Source organism: Calidris pugnax, unplaced genomic scaffold (genome assembly GCF_001431845.1).
Source record: "Calidris pugnax isolate Ruff unplaced genomic scaffold, ASM143184v1 scaffold13, whole genome shotgun sequence".
Classification (NCBI taxonomy): Eukaryota; Metazoa; Chordata; class Aves; order Charadriiformes; family Scolopacidae; genus Calidris; species Calidris pugnax.
In genome coordinates, this window is record NW_015090810.1 from 7,495,048 (window position 1) to 7,514,012 (window position 18,965).

Here is an 18,965-nt window from a genome sequence, read left to right on the forward strand (position 1 = left end):
TGTAAATAAGAAGGAAAAGTTCTTGAAGGAATAAAGCCCCAGTGCAAAGAGAGGTCCTATACTGTTATGGTGGCTTCTTAAGTGCACACAGAATATTATAAGCAATTACTTTTCATGCAAGGGGTCTGCAGTAGTGCTAGTTGAGAATCACAGTCAAAGCCTTAGCTTCAGAAATTACTGATAGCTTATAAATAACAGTACTGTATGTATATAAAACAGCATAGTGGTTTTCTGTAGCTTCTGTGGTTACTGATGGTTTCGCTTTATTATCAGGACAGTGTAGGGACAGAGATGCATCAAAGAATTATTGATGTGGTAGTCTAATAAGGTCACCTCTTGTAACAGGAGGAGAAACCAACTGTGTCCCTGAACTGCTGGGTTCCTTTTATTTCTTAAAATGTTAGAGGGGGAAGAGTGACCTGGCAAAAGATAAAGAATCCTTAAAGTTTTGCACTTCTTTCTTCTGGATAGCTCTGGCTGGTACAAGAAATACTGTATCTGATTAGTATCCGTGTATCTAATTGCAGTCAGCCTGTTTATGATTGTGCTTAGGATTTTATGGCAATTTTGCATTGCAATTAGTTTAGACGTTGGATGGTTTTGATGAATCTGCTTTTACTGATACAAGATTTCCTCTCCTATTGGAAATTACCATCTTGATTATAACCAGAAGAATGAGTCAAGTATCTGTGGTTCAGCTTCTCCATTTCTTAACTCATATTAGACTGAAGTGCTGATGGGAGTGGGTTTCTGGTAAGAAGCCAGACTGTCAATAGGAAGAGCTGAAGTGCTCTCACAGCTCGGAGCAGAGCAACCATGTTTGGTGCTTATAGTACCCAAGTGTCAGATTCCAGTGCTCTTGTCCACTCTCCCTTCCCTGCATCTGAAGCTTTATTACTGTTCTGATATCAGCCTGCAGATTGATGCTGTGACTTTTTTTATTTCCATACATTATCAATACAAAAGTCTTTGTGGGTTTAGTGCTCCTACTGAACCTGGTGCTTGATGAGGTATGATGGCTAGAGAATGCTTTCTAAAGCTGAATAATGTTTCATGCTACTGACTAAACAACTCAAATATTGAACATCAGCAGGACTTTGCTTCTAAGAAGCCAAACTCAATAGTATCTAGTACGTAGCAGATTTAAAAAAAAAAAAAAAGGTATGAAAGCATGTATAGCTACCTTTAAACCAGTAAAGAAAACTATTTCTGACATTAGCAGTATGTCCTTGAAAAGCTAATGGGCTTTTTTAATTAGCAGCAAACTGAATATACTTTTTAAAATTTTCTGTAGAGGCCAATGTAAATCCTGGATAACAGTTCTGAGTCCTCCTACCACTCAGTGTTTCAAAAACAGGATTTTGTTTCCCTGGATTTCAGCTTTGAAATGATTCCAAGTGTCGCCCCATGCAGCAGGATGACAATACCTGAAAACTGGGACAGCATAGTCACAAGAAAGATTGCATGTTTTCAGTAAAGTGCAAGTGAAGGAGACTTTCAAACTCCTAGTAATAATACTACCTCAGATGGAAGAATAAATTCTGCCAGCTTTTCGTATTATTTTGCTGAGCTCTAGTCTCTGAAATGAGTCACCATCAATTCATCTGGTTTGACCCAATTCAAATTAAAGCAGAAGTTCATCTGCTCTGATCTGATCAGAAGCTGCAGGGCTCTCTGGTAGCTATAATAGTTGTGGAAAGTAAACTATATACAATGATTAACAAAAATGTTGTGTTACATCTGCTGCCTTGCTCAGAAATGTGTATAGTGTTACGTCAGCACATGGCTTTTTTTGCATGCTGAACTTTTTAGTATAAATAATCTTTGTTGCACCTCTTCCTGTAAAATTTCTTAAAGTCCTGGCTGTTCTCATTCCTGTTGTTTGTGCTCTTCGTTGATGTTTGTCCCTGAGAGACTTTGATACTGCCCAAATCTGTCAAGGTTTGAAGGTCAGTTGCTGGTAAACTGAGCCTCATGGTTCTTACTGGTTTCTGGTCCTGGCCCGTGCTCAAAACACTTACTGTAGCTTTGCATCAGTGTTTCTCTATGTCTGCCTGTAGTGCTGCTGGCAGGCAGCTGGGATTCGGCGAAGAAGGGAGCTTTTTAATACCCTGTCACATCTTTGCAGATCTTAAATGTTTTCCTTCACCTTTTTGTTACTGTTGGGGTCACAAGGTACTTTGCTGTGGGCTATAAACTGTGGATGGTAAAACAAGGTGCAGTACGATACTGCTGCCTGCTCCTTTGCTTGGTGAACCTTAGTTCAGCTGTTCACTGTCTCTTATCCCAATTTGCCTGGGTAATAATTTCTTGAAAGCTGCGTACGCTTTGCCATTAAACTGGCTGTGGCGTGGGAAAAATGTGAGATGTTCAAGTTATGCTGGTGATGTAAACTCTGCAAATCCTTGACAGGCAAATTGGAGAGAAGAGAGCTGGAAGGGACTTTGAGAGGCTGTGTTTTCCATATACCTGTCCAAATATAAATGGATCGATTCTAGCTGTCACTTCTCATAAGGGTTTGTCTAACCTATTCTTAAAAACCTCCTATGATGGAGATTCAAATCCTCTTCTAGTCATATATTCTAGCTTTCAGTGTTGGGTGCAGGAAACCTTTTCTACCTTATGTCTGTGATGCTAGTTCATGCTTTACTGCCAGCAGACATGGAGGAGAAAATACTACCTAAGCTCCTTTAATTTACCACTTACATACTTGAAGAGTCTGATGATTGATTACCAGTTTTCATTTTCCAGGGCAGACTGTCACAACTCCTTCAACCTTTCCTTACAAGCTATATTTTTTAGTGTTTTGCTTGGTCCCATTACTCACCTTGTGGAGAGTCTGGGTATTTCTTTAATTTTAGCAGCCACAACTGGAGATGCTGGTAAAGGCCTTGTTAGTGCCACACAGAGCAAAAGGACTGCTCCAGTTGTCTTCTGGACAGTACTCTTTCTTATAAGTTATGGTATGGTGCTTGCTTTTTTTATGAAGTGTACAATACATCATCAGCTGAAAAGAGATCAGCACCTGCCCCCCACCCCCCTTTTTTTTTTCCTGGCATTTCTTTTTGATCAGTTGGATCTTGGTCGTGACAGGCTTATATATTATTTCTAACCTATTACAGATGAAGTGTCAGAAGATCAACTAAAAATGTATTCAACTGGATTATACAATTCAGGTGAAGACTTAGCAAGGCTCTGCTATCAGATGGTTTCATGGTGAAACAAATGGCATTCATAGACCCATATCTGGACAAGTACATGTGGATTTTTTATGTATTTATGGCAATAAGACAGGGAATAGACTACTTGGTTCTTCCTAAAACCCAGTCATCTCCTTCATAGTGAGAAGGCATGACTGTTCATCTGTTTTTTAAAAGAGTGCATGTATGTTGGCTATATTACTTTAGACCAGAAATTATCTTTGTTATACCCTTGCAGACTAGATCTTCTGAGGCTTTCTTTAATTCTGAAACTTGCTAAAAATCCCTGCCTCTAAGTCCATGCGTACTGTCAGTTTCCCAGCTAAGTGACATTTGGGATATTGTACTCAAGAAGTTGTCTGCAAATTCAGATTTTAGGCTGTCAGCAGTGAGATCTTAGCAACAAGTATCTTCAGTTCAGACTAGCAATTTATGGAATACTTAAGAAAACAGTTTGATAACCTGTCTTTCAAAATAATGTATCTTTTTCTTCAGTTTTTTTTAATAGATCTTTTGATTTTATAGAATGTGCCTCCAAGTGTGTGGGGTGGCATTGTCAAAAATAACATTACAACTTTCTCACCATTTGGGATTGTTTTTGTCTAGGAGATGAACTGAGATCAACTATTTGTTGCCATTTACTGAACAACATCTTTAATCTGGTTGAGCCACCACATAAGCAAAGAAAGACAGAAAATGCAAAAGACCTTAAAGTTTTTTATGTCTATTACTTTCTTTAGTGATTTTACTGGTGGTGATTCTCATGTGCTACGTGAGGTTCTTAAGTCACTTGCAGTGAACACGCAAAAACCTCTAGTATTCCCAGTGAACTCATTACTTATGCAGACAAACAATTATTCTCTACGTTTGTGTTTATCTTTGCTGCGCTAACAATTTTTTTGTTAGTCTCTTAGCATTAATAAAGCAATTTATTAGCTACTTCTGTGAAGATCTCTGTGCAATATCCCCTTCCTTTGAGATTCCCCCACCTTTTACAAAATAGTTCCTGCATTTAACTGATCATGTTGAAACAGCGAAACAGACTTTTCCTTATCATCTGTGTCCTTGATATACCTAGCATGTAAGAGGCTATCTGAACCCTTGAGCCAGGGTGGATGAGGCTAAAACAAAAAAATACAAAGCACTTAACAGGGAATAGGGGGAGCCTGGCAATGGCTCAGGGTTCTTCTCTAACTCTACTAAACTCTGCATTCAAAATTTAAGTAGAAACATACATATGAATCTGCAAAGGCCTTAGCAAGACTCATAGCTATCAGCTATGTATCTCACAGCCTTAGGAAGAGAATCCAGATAACAGGATTTAAGTTGAGGAAGTAGAAGTGCTAGTAATTGAGCAACTTGTGTAAAATAATCCAGTAACTCAGGAGTAGAGCTAGGATTTAAAATCTTGGTCTTGAGTATGGCAATTTAGCTCTTAAATCATGCTGTGGTGCAATGATGTACTTGGAAAACAAACTAGCGCTGATTCTGAAACAATACCAGCTAATAAATATGATGGAAAAATGTTTGCATTGCTAGTCAGTGTATTGCCCAGAATGAACTATATGTGGAAAGCTGCAAAGACCAAAAAAAATGTTTAGGGGCATCTTGCAGATGGTAATTTATGTAAGGCTAAATTAAGCCTATGCAGTAAACTCTGTAGAATAGCTGTATGCTTCTCCCAAAGATCCATAAGAGTACACGATTTACTCTCATTTCCAGTACTGATTTCCCAGTTTCTGATGTCCCTGTTTCAGAGCACGTTACTGCCCCTCCAGCCTTGGCGTGGTTTAACAAACAGGAGCTGCGCTCTCTCCCCACCGTCATGGTGTGCTAGGCACGCTGGTCTCTCGCTCTGCAGCTTTCTACAAGCTGAGGTCTAGGTTCTGGGTGAAATCTTGCTCCTTGGTTGTAAAGGTTCAGGACAGGCGTGATCCAGCCTATACAGTCCACGTAAAAGAGTTTGATACCACTCTATGAAGTCTAGCAGCTGTCTTGGTACCCTACAAACATAGGGGGTGCATCTTCCGCCTGAGACAATGAAGTAGCTTTTGGAGTGAAACATGCAATAATGCATACCTTTTTGTTCTAAAAAGCAGAGATCTTACCTTAGTTAGGCCTAACATGACATGTGCAATCAGTGACAGAAATGTGATACAAATGGCAATTTGGACAAGAAACATAAAGTGCCAAACAGTCCTTTTTTTTTTTTCTGCAATCCTAATCCCCTGACTAACCTTTTCATTTAACATTTGTTTAATAATTGGATTAAACAGAGAAAAGAAAATTTTTGCTTAATGGAAGTAAGTGGAAGCAATGAAGTGAAACATTTAAAAATAGCTTAGACAAAAAGCTTTAAATTACACTGTGGAGAACAGCAGGGAAAAAAAAGACAAAACAAACTAGCAGAGACTTGTCCCATGCTTGTTCATGTGTATATGAAACAGGGCTCCTTTTATTCTTCTGTATTTGTGCAAGAATATTTATCAAGATGAGAATACACTAACTGGGGATTAAGTAGATAATCTCATGTAGTCCTTTAGTCCTGCAATTCTAAAATAGGTTAGGTATATTCTAGTATATTATTACTCTGTGTTAAAGTCTTAATTCTATCTATGTAAACGTTTCTATTGATTATACAATCAACTGAATATAAAACTTATTAAAATTCAGTATTCTGACATAAACTGGAATTTAAGAATTGTAGGGATTGGATGAGATTGGTGGGGTTTATTTTGTTTTCAATTTGTTCAAATAGCAGTGGTGATTACCTAATTATCTTTGTTGATTTCCTGTGAGAGATAAGAAGCAAATGTCTTTTCAGTTTATGTGGCTTTCACATAGCATTAAGATGTGATTTCTTTCTAGTAGCAGGCCTGCAGGCCTAGTAAATTTTTGTTTGATCCAATGAAGGATTGCAAAAGTGAACAGACATAGCCTTTGTGGCATACAGAGATGTAGCCTGCATGCCAGCCTGATAAGATCTAACTAGATTCTTAAACTAGTGAGAAACGTGTGGGAGAAAAGGCCTCTATCTATACTTTTTATTTTCACTTTTGCATGTAAAAGAACAGCTTTCCCTTGAGACGCGGAAAGAAAAATGTGATATGTGAGACAATTGATAAATAACTACTTTCTTCTCAGCCTTGTTTCTATGTGGGTTGTGGTCAAGTAGTAAGATTTAGGTAGTTCCTGTCCTCTGTAGAAGGTCTACAATTGTCTCAATACTGCTGGCACCCCAAAGTTGCTGATTAGTGTCACATCTGGTCTCGGTCAGGAGCCAGTGATAAACTATATACAATTAGTCTGCAAAAATATTTGTATTCCGTGTTTTTTTGTTTGTTTACAGTTATAGAAACTATAAAGTTCAGTGAAAGATGAGCTCCTTGCTGCTGTATAAACTCAAAAAGCCACCAAAAGGGAAGGTAAGAATTTAGATTTTCCTTGCAGCAAGGAGTTGCTTAGTAACTGGTCCAGCACAGGGGTGACGTTTAGAGTAGTAAAGAAATACTTGAGTGCCTGTTGGGAAGGAAAATCTCCAAGAGACCAGCCAGACTGTCTCCCACGTCAGGCAAGAACGGGGGTGTTGAGGTGAAGGATGAAGTTCCTATATAGTGGTTTGAAGGGGAACTGGGCCATAGGACCTTGCAGATGGCATGAGGGAAGGCTGTATGCCCTGTGGTCTGAAATTCTGATTACTGCTCTGTTAGGAAGGATGAGTAAATCAACACATTAACTGAAAGAAGTTTTACAAAAGAACATGAAGCTTCTTTTGTTGTTTGAGGGTTTTTTGCTTGTTTCTCCAGACATCTACATCTCCCTTGTTATTTTATATTCAGCAATGACTTGGTTCTAACTATAGCTTTATAATTTTTGCAAATATAAAATATACATGTGTATTCCAAATATAAAAAGAAAACAAATTTTCTTCTAAACAATTTATTTTTCTATCAGATGTGTGAGATCCAATTGTAGAAACATATACATGCTGCTCTGTACTGAGATTTTGGGAAAATGTGACCACTTCTACACTTCTATCTTCTGATTTCTCTAATCTAAATGTTTTTAAGAATCAGTTCGGGTTGTGCTTTCTTACTTCATTTTACGTAATTGGAGCATGGTTATCATTATTTAGAGATTTGGGTCCCTTAAAATAAGTTGTTAAGCAACTTTAAAGCCTACATTCTCAAAATTTCAGGAGAGAACTAGACATGTGAATCACTTTGACATTTTTGAAAATATTGCTTCAATCCCCTCTTTCATCTTGTAATTTTAAAGGATTAAAGGCTTGACTGTCCTTTTAAGTCACAAGCCTGCATTATCACTGAAAGTAACGGCACTGTATTTCAAGACGCATGGAGCCATCTATCCTTAGAAGACTTCTGAAGCATGTTTGTAAACTAGATAGATACAAAGATTGTCCTGAGAATTGGGATGTCTGTGGAGACATGGGCAGCTCCAGGAGTGATGGTTTGGGGAGGTATGCTGTAATTAAAAAGGACTTTTTTGTTTGTTTGTTTTTCCTCCAACCAACTGCTGCAACTGTTTCAGTGAATCCTGCTCTTGGGTGTAGTAGCAGATAAACAGAGAAACTCCAACCCCTGGGGAAAAATAGAAGGGAGGAGACAGGTTTGGGGCTTGCTTGGTCTGAGGTACCACAATAAATACACTCTGATAAAAGCAGAAAAAACTGTTGGTTGGCTAAAAGCACTCAATTTTTCTATCACATTAAGGTGACAACACACATATGTATGTTGAAAAAGAGAGGTCAAATATAACTTGTGGGGTGTTTGGGTATCGGTTTTTTGTTTTGGTTCCCCCCCCCCCCCCCCCCAGGGCTGCTTAGCATATGTTCTTAAGTGCCAAAGTAGTATTAATGTTTATGTATCTCTCACTAGTTATTAATGTTGTATGTGGTATTACTGAAGCGTTCTTTCTCATCCACGCCCTTTGCTTTCCCAGAATTAGTTGTCGTGTTGATGGATGTCTTTGTATCCAAAAGCATCTTTAGTTACAAAATGAGGCAGAGATCTGTCAAAAAAAGTATTAATCCAGCCATTTCATTGGCAACAGCTCTTCTCAAGTACCCTGCTGCAAGGCCTTCCAGATGAGTGTCTTTTACTTTCTGTAAACATCATCTTACCTGGACTTGTTTGCTTACAGTGTTATTGACTTTTACAGTTTCCCTGGTTTACCTCTCCTTTCCTAAAGATATTTCCTCAGATATTTCCTACTGCTACTCCTTCCTTCTTTATTCGCTTTAGCGAGGGGTTGGACTAGATGATCTCTAGAGGTCCCTTCCAATCTCTGCCATTCTGTGATTATGTGGTACTGGTGTGTTGTCACCTCCTTTCCCTGACCTCTCTGGTTGTCCTGTCCTGCTCTGCTTGCTGGTGCTCTGCACCTCACCAAAATTCCAAAATGTTACTTCAGTCCTCCCATCCACTGCTTCTCCACAGCCAGTCCTCCCAGTTATACCTTTGACTTACAGTAAAACATATTTGGAGAGAAAACATTTAACTGCCTTGATTCAGTCTATATCCCAAAGAATATTTGTAAAACAAAGTGTTCCTTCTCTTTACAGTCATAGAGAAATTTTATTGAGGAGTGAGAAATTATTATACTACAAATGACAGGTAGAATTTCAGATCACAAACTAAATCTCATCATAAATGCTTCAATTTCAAATCTTCATATCACTTCTGCTGCGCTGAGGGAGTCATAAGCTTGTGTGCTGTCTGCTACAGTTCCATGCAATACATAAGGGAGCCTGGAAAAGCTCCCTATTATTATATTATTATACAACGTGCAGCCATTAGATTTCATTAAACTCTGGCTGGTAGATTGGGCTCTAAAAATAAATCCTGTCTTTCCTATAGACATTTACAAATTGTGACAAAATGCCTCTTGATTTCACCTTTGATAAGATAAATGGAAGGAGATATTTAAACTTATTAGGCATGACCACCTTCTGTGGCCGGTACAGGCTACCTTCACTTAGTAAGTTTATCAGTTGAATTAGTGAGGATGGTCATAATTATAGTGTCTTGTCCACAAAACAGGATGATGAATGTGCCTGCTTCCTGCTACTATGCAGAGAAAGGAGGAAAAAAAAAAACAACCCACCACCAAAAAAACCCAACAAAAACGATCAATAATGCTGGATAGATAACATTGCAGGAGGACTGATCTTCTTGAGGACAGCTTTAAGACAGAAGTTAACTCTCATTTTCTTCTTTTGGATGACTGCTTACTTAAGAAAGACACTTTTTCAGGACCCTACAGAGGCTGAAGTCTCACACTGACCAAAATCTGCTAATGTCTTGCCACTATTTTCCTACTACTCTCTTTTTTTTTTGATTACTGCATTCTTATGAGGCTGGTAAAGAAAAACAAAACATTGTGTCCTGCATCTATCGTGATGGATTCTTTATCTGAATTAAAATGCCACCACATCATACTAGAGCTTTAATTTTTTCTTAGTTTGGCTCCATTTATTGAAACAAAAGTATATTGAAGTAGCAAATCTTGGGAGAAAGGTTCAAAGTGTACATTTTGGAAAAGAAAAAATAATTTAAAAAATGAATCTCAGTTATCTTTTCTCTATAGCTTGTATTGACTTTTCTTGAAGCTAGATAGTTCTGATTTCAGGCAGATTGACTGACTTGAAAGCCTAATAAATTTTAAACTTAAATCATTTATGTTTTGAAGCTGGGATCTGCCATGAACTGAGCACAATTTACTTATGTTCTTAATTCAGAGTGTTGAGCTACCACAGCTAATTGTATTCATGCTTTGTGTTTGGTATCAGTGGGATATTGGGTATAATGACGATGGATGTAGCAAATTGAAGAAACATTTGGGGATCACTTGATGGCTGAACAAACATCTGTGATTCTTGAGCGTCTGAGAATATCAAGCAGTAATAGGAGCACTTTATTGCTATTCTTAATTGAACATTAAGACCTTTACTCCAAGAGTATACTGAGTTCTGGTTTATTCATTCAGCAAAGAAGCTGGAAGGGATTCAGAGTTAAAAAACAACCAACAACAATGAACAAACCCCAAAATCAATAAGAATGATGTGGCATTTGGAAAAACAACCTTAACATGAAAGAAGAAGAAAGTCTATTTATTTTATTGAAGACTTGCTTAAGAACTGACCTGATCACAGCCTGGGGCAGAATTGTGTTGGAGACTGCTGTGCAGAGTAGAATTGGCTGTAAACAAGCAGGGAAGAAACTCCTGCTTTCCAAAACAGTAGCTGCCCTCTTTGATGACTGTTTTTTAACTTACAGATAGGTGCTGATATGGTAGGAAATTCCCAGCATTAACAAAATCCAGTAAGAAAATTATTTTGTACTGTTGTTTTGATAGGAGTCAGAGGATTTATAGGCTACAGACAGCATAAGCAGGTAACAGGCATGTAACATTAAACAGTACATTTCTACCCACTGAAAGATTAAAAACAGAATTACAGGTGATTACTGAAATTAAGCAGCATCCTCTGAGATGTCTGTCGTCTTAATTGAAGTGCCATTGTGAAGAAATTGGCTTCTTACAATAATGTAATTTTTTTAATACATGGAAAGGGTATGTTCATGTAACAATGTCACAAATTCAGCTTAATGATCTCGAGAACAGAAACTTCCTAAAGTTCTGGTAAGGAGTAAGAAATCAAAAACCTGCAAGATCAGCAACCCAAAACTCAACCTCCAGCAAATAAATTATGTGTAATAAAACATTCAGTTGTTGTCTGGAAAACACTGCAGAAACTTAATTTGATGCTTAATTAATAGATCTTTCTGGTTATATTCAGTCATTTCAGTCTACTGCAGAGAAAAAAAAAGTGTTTTTATTTGTTAGTCACAGAGAAACAGCACAGCTTCAAGAGTGCTCACTGAATTTCCACCTCGTATCATGGAAAGAAATACTTATAAATTTCTGATCAACTATACCTGAATAGACACAGAGATGGCATCAGTAATGTCAAATACCCACAGACAAGGCTCTTCATGTTGATTGCCGATTCCTAAATCAGAAGGAAAAAAAAAAGGATTTGAAATTATTGTTCCATTCTGAATTTTCAAGGCTGGGTCCCAGCCTTGAAATTCTGTATTAGTAAAAAGTTGAACAGAACAGATACACTGTAGCGCCAATTATATCAGGGTAGAGGTCCAAAGTTTGCCCTATTTATGTGGGTAAATTTTTTCTTTGTGATATTTATTTTTAAAATTACTTGATTGAAGATAGGGTATGTTTGAGTAAGATCTGTCCTCAAAGTGTATAATTTCATAGAATTGTCTGGGTTGGAAGGGACCTTTCAGATCATCAAGTCCAACCATCACCCTAACACTGACAAAACCACCATTAAACCATGTCACTAAACACCACATCTACCCAACTTTTAAATAACTCCAGGGATGGAGATTCCACCACTTCCCTGGGCAGCCTGTTAATGGTATCTTTGGGACAGGAAAGCACATTTGTGACAGAAGATGTCAGAAGTGAAGCTTTGAAGCTTGTGGTGCCAGTAAGGGGCTACATTTTGAATGAATATGTGGGAATGGAAATGAATCAATGTGGGAGAAAAAAGTTCTTTTTAAATAATCAGGGACCATAGTTAAAGAATCAAAATCTGAGTTGGAATATATTCTGTATAAACCTACACAAACTCTCTCCAAACCTTTTTTGTGTGTTTAGGCAAATGATGTACTTTTTCCCAGTTGGAATGAGGTCAGAAAAGATTTCAGAAAAATGTCTTCCAAGTATGCTGTTAGGAGGTGGGGGAGGAAAGAGGGCAGGTGGCGGCGGCTGCTGCTGCAATCACGTTTTGTTATGACCTGTAGGTGGTTTGCCCTGTTCCCCACCAGTGGGCACAGGGATGCTGCAATGGGGAACAGGCTTCCTGGCTGCTACACAGCACAACAGCTGCTACGGTTTGGCTTGGGAGCTTGCGCTGGTGGTGTGAGGAAACAGAAATGAGAAAATAATGCAGATGGCTTTTATCTACAGCAATGAAAACATCTTAAGTTTGTCCGCTGTTTCCATGGTGACCATGCCATCATATAGTCTCCCTGGGTTACAGGCAGGAGGCGGAGAATGCTCAGAGTCTTGAAATATATAAAGCAGCATATTCTTATAAGAAATTGTTTTGCTCAAAAAGCAAATAGATAAGGGTGTTTTGGAGAACTGCATCTGTGCTTGCGCTTCTACAATCTCACAATGGCAGTGGCTCTATTGATGGGACTGTCAGCTATTCAGAAAGCTATGTATGAGAAGTAGGACCCCATTGCATCAGATGGAATTGCTTTTTGACACCTGGATAAAAGGCTAATCTGCACATTACATCATTTCTGGTTTTGGGTGTTGTCCATGCATATGTGACTGTGAACCACCTGCATTTGGAAGCTTCTCTGTGCTTTTTGTTAATGCATACTCAAAAGATACCTACTCTTTTCTCATGCTGATAAATTATTTTGTAATAATGTTTGGTTTTAAACAACAAAAACGAATAGTGTATCTTTTGGTGGCAAGACTGAACCTGGGTGGCAGGGGAGAGCTGCTTGCGGCCTGTGTGCCAGCAGCTACACTCTGAGGAAGAGAGAAGATCCTCCTGCTGGAAGGGCAGGTTGCACCCTGTGCTATTCTTGGGAAAGGGTGAAGCTGGGAAAACTCCAGGGAGTGCCTGACTGGGGGCCATGGAGGTGCATGGCAAAGCAAGGAGCTTTGCCCACAGGAGCTGAGCAGCGCAGGCTGCATCAGGGGTTTCCACCTTGTGATCCCAAATTGGCTTCAGTGATATCACTATGTGACCCTCTTTCCTCAATTCTTTGTCGGTCCTTTTTCTTTGTCCCTTTTTTTCCTGCAGTTAGATGTGGGAGGGGTGGGTGATATGACCGAACCTTATTGAATAGTTTTTTTAATTTGTTCTTTTTCTTTTTTACTTTGGTTATCCTCTGCCCTTGCTTGCCCTTGCAGGTGGCCCAGTTCCTGGGCGCAAGAATTCTTATTCAGCTGGAAGTCCAGAAGGACACTTCATGAATATGTGAAAGGCTGGTTTTCATTTGCACAGAATTATATTATACATACATAAATATGCGGTGCATATTTATCATCTGCAAGACGTGTACTGTATCTGATAGGTCCTGTGCAGAAACGGTAAACTTTTGCCTTAAAAAGACAAAATCACTTGTGCTTCTTGCGAAGCTAAGGCATGCAAAGCTGGCTGTGGGAATCCGCAACTCCAGCAACTCAAACAAGAGTATCATGGACCCAGTGGCCACTGTTGACTGGAGCTGAAATGGTTTGACCTTCTGTTATCCTGAAAATCTTGTTTATTGACAAAGAGGAAGCACATAAGTAAGCAAACCAGCATGTACTTAAAGCCAAGTGTTTATCCTTAATGTAATTGAAATATTGAGTCCAATTATTATTACTTGTAGAAAAAGCATGATTAATAATGCTGTTAACATTTTTACACACAAACCTCCTAGTTTCTGCTCCATTCCTGATGTTATGCTTGCCCATCCACTGCTTCTCTGGGTCCTGAGGTCAGACGATCAGGTTGGTCCAGCAGGATCTACCCATGCTGACTTTTTCCAATGACCTGCTCCTTCGTGTGCCCAGAAATGTGTTCCAGGAGGACTCACTCCATTATTTTTCCAGGTCCAGGGTCTGTACTTTCTTTTTCACTCCCTTCAGGATCTTGAACCCTGATTCATCTTTGTGGCAGCCAATGCTACCATTGATTATCATATGCCAACCCAGTTCTTCCCTTGTTAGTGAAGAGCAGATCCAGCTGTGCATTGTCTGGTTAGCTCATCCTGTTCCTATATCAAAAAGTTGTCTCTGATGTCCTCAAAAAAACCTTCTCAAGTACTTGTGTCCTGCCATGTTGCCCTTCTAGCAAATGTCAGGGCAGTTATAGTCCCCTCTGAGGGTTTGATCCAGATGCTTCTTCAAGTTGTTTAAAGATAGCTTCATTGATTTCCTCACTTTGAGTGTGCGATGCAATACAGACAGCCTGTAAACTGCAAACACCCACAGCATCTGGCAGCTTGAGTGGCATCCCAGGGCCTCTGCATACCCTTCCTCTTGCAGCCAGCTTTGGGATGGGCCTTCCTTCTCTGTACTCCAATACAGGCTTCTCCTCATGAGACTGTGAGGGCTGCTGCTCATTTTGCTTGTGAGGAACTCCTGTGTCATTAAGCTTCCCCCAGCAGGTCCTGTCTTCTGCAGAAATTGGTTCCGCTCATCTGTATACTCCCTGCAGTCCCAAAGCTTGATCCTGAGTTAACACCTCTCAGATGCAATCCTTCCCCTTGAGGGAGGGGTGTATTCCAGGTTCTGTGGCAAGTGAGCTGGTCTAGCAGTACTGAAATTCGTGTTTTTAAGCCCATCTCTACGCTCCAGAGAGCTGTGTAGAGCTGTTATCATTAACACTTCACCTGTTTTTTAATCTTCCTTTCCTGTCAGTTACAGACTTTATCAACAGAGATTTTTGTAGTTGCTTTCAGGAATGGGTCTGTCTTCTTGATGGCCTTAATCAAAGTAAAGAGGTTTGAGATTTGGTGAACTGACTGTGTCAAAACATGACTTGATCAATGGTGTAGTCAAGGCATGCTCATTACTTGGAACTGTTCTGTTGGAGGGTTGGGTCTGCTTGTCTACATCCCAGCTACTTTTTGAGCAGAGAAGTTGGTAGCTGGGAGTTTCCAAGAAGATGTTGCATGACCTTTCATCTCCCTAGCCCAACCAATAGAAAATCTGAAAATGCAGATGTAAAGCACCATTTAATATCAAGTCATCAGTGCAGAAAGTAACATAAACATAGCAACGCACCTAAGGACTTCGGGTAAAAGTGTGGAGAGCAGAAGGGATGTGAATAATTTTTATCGGTGGAAAGTACAATAGATGGTTGGTTGGTCCTCAGGTATTCTTTTGTGGTGCTTAAATTACTGCCTGTCCTGTTTTAGAGAATTATGGAAAGGAGAAAAGCTCTTTGCTGCGAGTCCACAGCAGGTGGACTGATGCTGCAAGCCTTGCAGTTGTGATGCTTGTCTATAGCTTATTTTTAATCTCTCTTTGTGCAAGTCCTGTTACTATCACTCCTTTTTGTCTTCTCTTCCTTAAAGTCATCAAATGCCACAAGATTCATGTCTGCATGAAAAAGGATAATTGGGTCATGTGAAGGGTGCCGCTTCCAGCCTTCACATGCTCACCCCTACAGAGTTTATGAGAAAAGAATATAGAAGTTGTTATATTCTGCAGTAAATATACTGTCTGGTATCTGCAATCAGTAAATCTCAGGCAGAGCTCAGTGTGTCTGTCTTGCATATTTTTATTGTGGTGTTCAGCCGTTTGATAATCTGTCACTGAATGGTCCTGATCTCTTGTTGCTCAATGTCAGTTGATATGCATGTTTTCAAGGAGATCTGGATTTTTGGACTTTGGAACACTCTGGGAAATAAAACTGTAGGAGGAAGAAAGGGAAGGAATTGTGACCTCCTGTCCAACAGCCTTTTCAAATACATTAAACTGGCATGCCACTTGTAAATAACTGTTACTCTTTCAGGGTATGATAATATTTAAAATGAAGTTTCCATCATCCTTAAACTTTGCTTGCTTAAGGTAGGCTTTGACAGTAGAGCTAAGCTAAGAAATTGCTGCCTTTCAATTTTATTTTCCAGATGATCATGAATTAAGATGTGATGAACAACTCTTTTACTCTGTGTTGTGGTTTGGCTGCCACAGAATGGCCAGGCTGCTTTGGGGACAGTGTACAGGGTTGTTTGTTATCTGCAAAGTTACAAGAGGAAGGGCTAGTAATGCAGCTGGGAGGAATTTCACACTGGATTATGATGATCACCAGTTGTTGGGTTTTTTTTACATGGGACATTTGCTTTGTAGATTCTTACCTTGTGCTGGTTCACAACAAGGAAACTTCTGGCAAAGTTTCATGGAAACATCTCAGCCTCCCACCATGATTATTTTCCTCTCTCTGTTTCAATTTTAAGAGATTTTACAGAATTGATTAAGAGAGAAGGTGATTTTACCCTCCACACTGGCAGGTGTGTCTGCTTGGAAGTGAAAAGTTGGGATGTTACTAATTTGTCATTTTATAAAGCCAGATGGTACAGTCCTGGATTTCAGTGCTAGTAAACTAGTTGTAGTGCAAATACTAATGGGGAAAGCTCAGCAAGTACTCAAAGATATCTTAAATTTCAATTTATTTTTTTTTTTCCCCCAGAAAAAAAGACCCTGGTATTCAGTAACTAATAATATAATTATGGAGAAAAGGAGTAGCCACATTAAGTGTGTAAAACCCAATTAGAAATTAGTTTTTCTGTGGGGGAAAAAAAAAGATTTAATAAAGCCTGGTGTTCAGGAGATTTGGGTCCTCTGTTCTTCTGCCTGATCTTGGCATGTGCTGTGATAAATATAATTTCAAGCTTTTTTGTGTCCACTGTGATTTTTGTCCTTGTTCAGCCTTTGTAGCCCTGCCAGCTACCTCATGTGCCCTAATGCCTTGGGAAGAGGCAGCTGTGACTAATGTGGAGTTTGTGCGTGTGGCCAGATAGCACCCATGTGATGACCCCTTGGCGGATGACAGAGCTCCTGGTGCTGTCTCGCCTTCCAAGTGAGAGCACTCTGGTTTGCATCTTCCTTGTTACTTGGTCATTAATTTTCGTCCAATGTAAAAATAGTCGTTTGGGACTTGAGAAAGGTGAAAGGCTATGAAAGGAGAATGGTGGATAGGAGGAGAGGATGAATTCCTGGAGGTGCAGGTTAAAACCAGGCTGAAAACAACTGGTATGTTTGAGAAGTGAAAGAGGAAGATGTGGAGTTTCTTGCAGTTTGAGAATTAAAGGGATTAAAAAGAAGCTTTTCCTAATCGTGCTCCTTCACTATAGGAAAAAGAACCCCTCCCCACATGTAATGCATTCAATCTGGGGCAGAATCTGTGCTAAAATCTCTGTTAGGTATTGACCGATTGATCCTTGGGGCAGGATTTGGACCTTGCCATTTTTGGGAAGAGGGTGATCCTTTCTGGATTTCAGTTGCAGTCAGCACAAAACCAGAATTCGTAAACAATAACAGACGCAATGAACAGTGTGGAGGAGGGAGAAATAGCACAAAAAGGAAAATCAACCATATTGAGGTAGTGGTAAATTTTAAATTCATCTTAAAGTGAAAAAGAGAGAGTCACAATCAACAGCTCAGGGCAATCCTTGAAATTAAGGAACCTGTTGAAAACTCTTGATAAGGCAGAATTTAGGAGAAAAAATGAATGTGGAAACAGATGTAATTGTACTGTATGGATCCCAAAGGGTTAACAGATATAAATGTGTTTCTAAAAATACACATTTATTAAGAATGTCAGTGGAACTGCATGAGTTTTCACCAGGGCTGACTGCCTTTCATATTTATAAATCTTGCCTGCTTGCGTGGTCTCTAAAGCAATTTGAAATTCCTTATTTGCATATTTATTTCTTAACCTTAACGTAGCAATAAAATGTATAACCATCTCCATTTCATTATGTATCTCATGCTTGATTTTAAATTAAAGGAAAAGAACCAATTCCTTAAATTGTAAGCTATGACAACTGCAGGGATTTTTAAAATGAATTTTCCAGTGAGTGAAATTGTTTGGTTTTGTGATTTTATTTTTTTAACTGCAGCTATATTTTGATATGATCATGAAACATTTTAAGATTTTTTTTTTTCTGTATGTGTAAAGATCCAATATGAGATGTACACCAGGTTATTCTGCATTTTTAACACACCATCAGTTTGCTTCTGCAAGAATTGCCATGTCGGTACTTCATTCATAAATACTTCTATAAAACTGCTTTTTGATAGAGAACTCACTGTATCATTCCCCAGGATGAAGAGGTAGGGAAATACTCCATCTATTTACAAGTCCTTCTGAAATAATTCATAAATATTACCTCACTTTGCAGGAGGAATGTGTGCTATATAATGACAGCATGTCTATTCAGCTAACCACTCCCATGATTATAACTGGTATTATAAATGAGATTTTTCTAGGAGTAGATCATTACCAGAAGACAAGATGGAGGAAATATTTCCTCCCTCAATGAGATTTCAGTGTCCATAAGAACACTTCTCATAGAAACATTTACAAGGCAACTGTAGTAAGTGTAAAATGAAATAATACTAATATTGTACCTATGTAATTATTCTATATGATCTCCATATGGAAAATATCCACTAAAAATTCTCAATTAATAATACTGATGTTTTGCACAGAATGGAAGGCTGAGCCATTTGGGTGGTTTTCTTGTTTGTGGTGTATTGCACTTACTCTCTTTAGGAACAAAGAGAATTTTATTTCAGCCTTCATGTATTTGAATCGTACAAATCACTTCAGTATACAAATTGTTTTTCCAGATAATGGACACGGTGTTCTAATAAACAATGCTTTAAAATTAATTGGATCAGTTTAAACTTTAGCATTTATATAGTATTTTAGTGCTGTAAATATATATAAAAAAATAAAATTACATTCAGATGTTTTCTTCTTAGTCTCTATTTCTTCTGTGCACTCTTCTCATGTCAGGCATATTAGCCTCCCTGAGTGTCTTTGACTTCAGATTTCAGCTTAATGTGATTCAGAATTATTATTGTTACTGTATGTGAAAGTGTGATGCTCTTCACATACTTGACTAGGACTGATCTGCTTGATGTATCTGTATACTCTGAAAGATATTTTAGAATGATTGTTTGAAAAAGGAAGTA

General features: G+C 38.8%; 1 protein-coding gene across 1 annotated transcript in view; it reads left to right on the forward strand.

Moving 5' to 3' along the window:
- Nucleotides 1-18,965, forward strand: part of GABBR2 (gamma-aminobutyric acid (GABA) B receptor, 2) — a 474,269-nt gene that overhangs the window by 52,730 nt on the left and 402,574 nt on the right. The gene's annotated exons all lie outside the window — the stretch shown is intronic.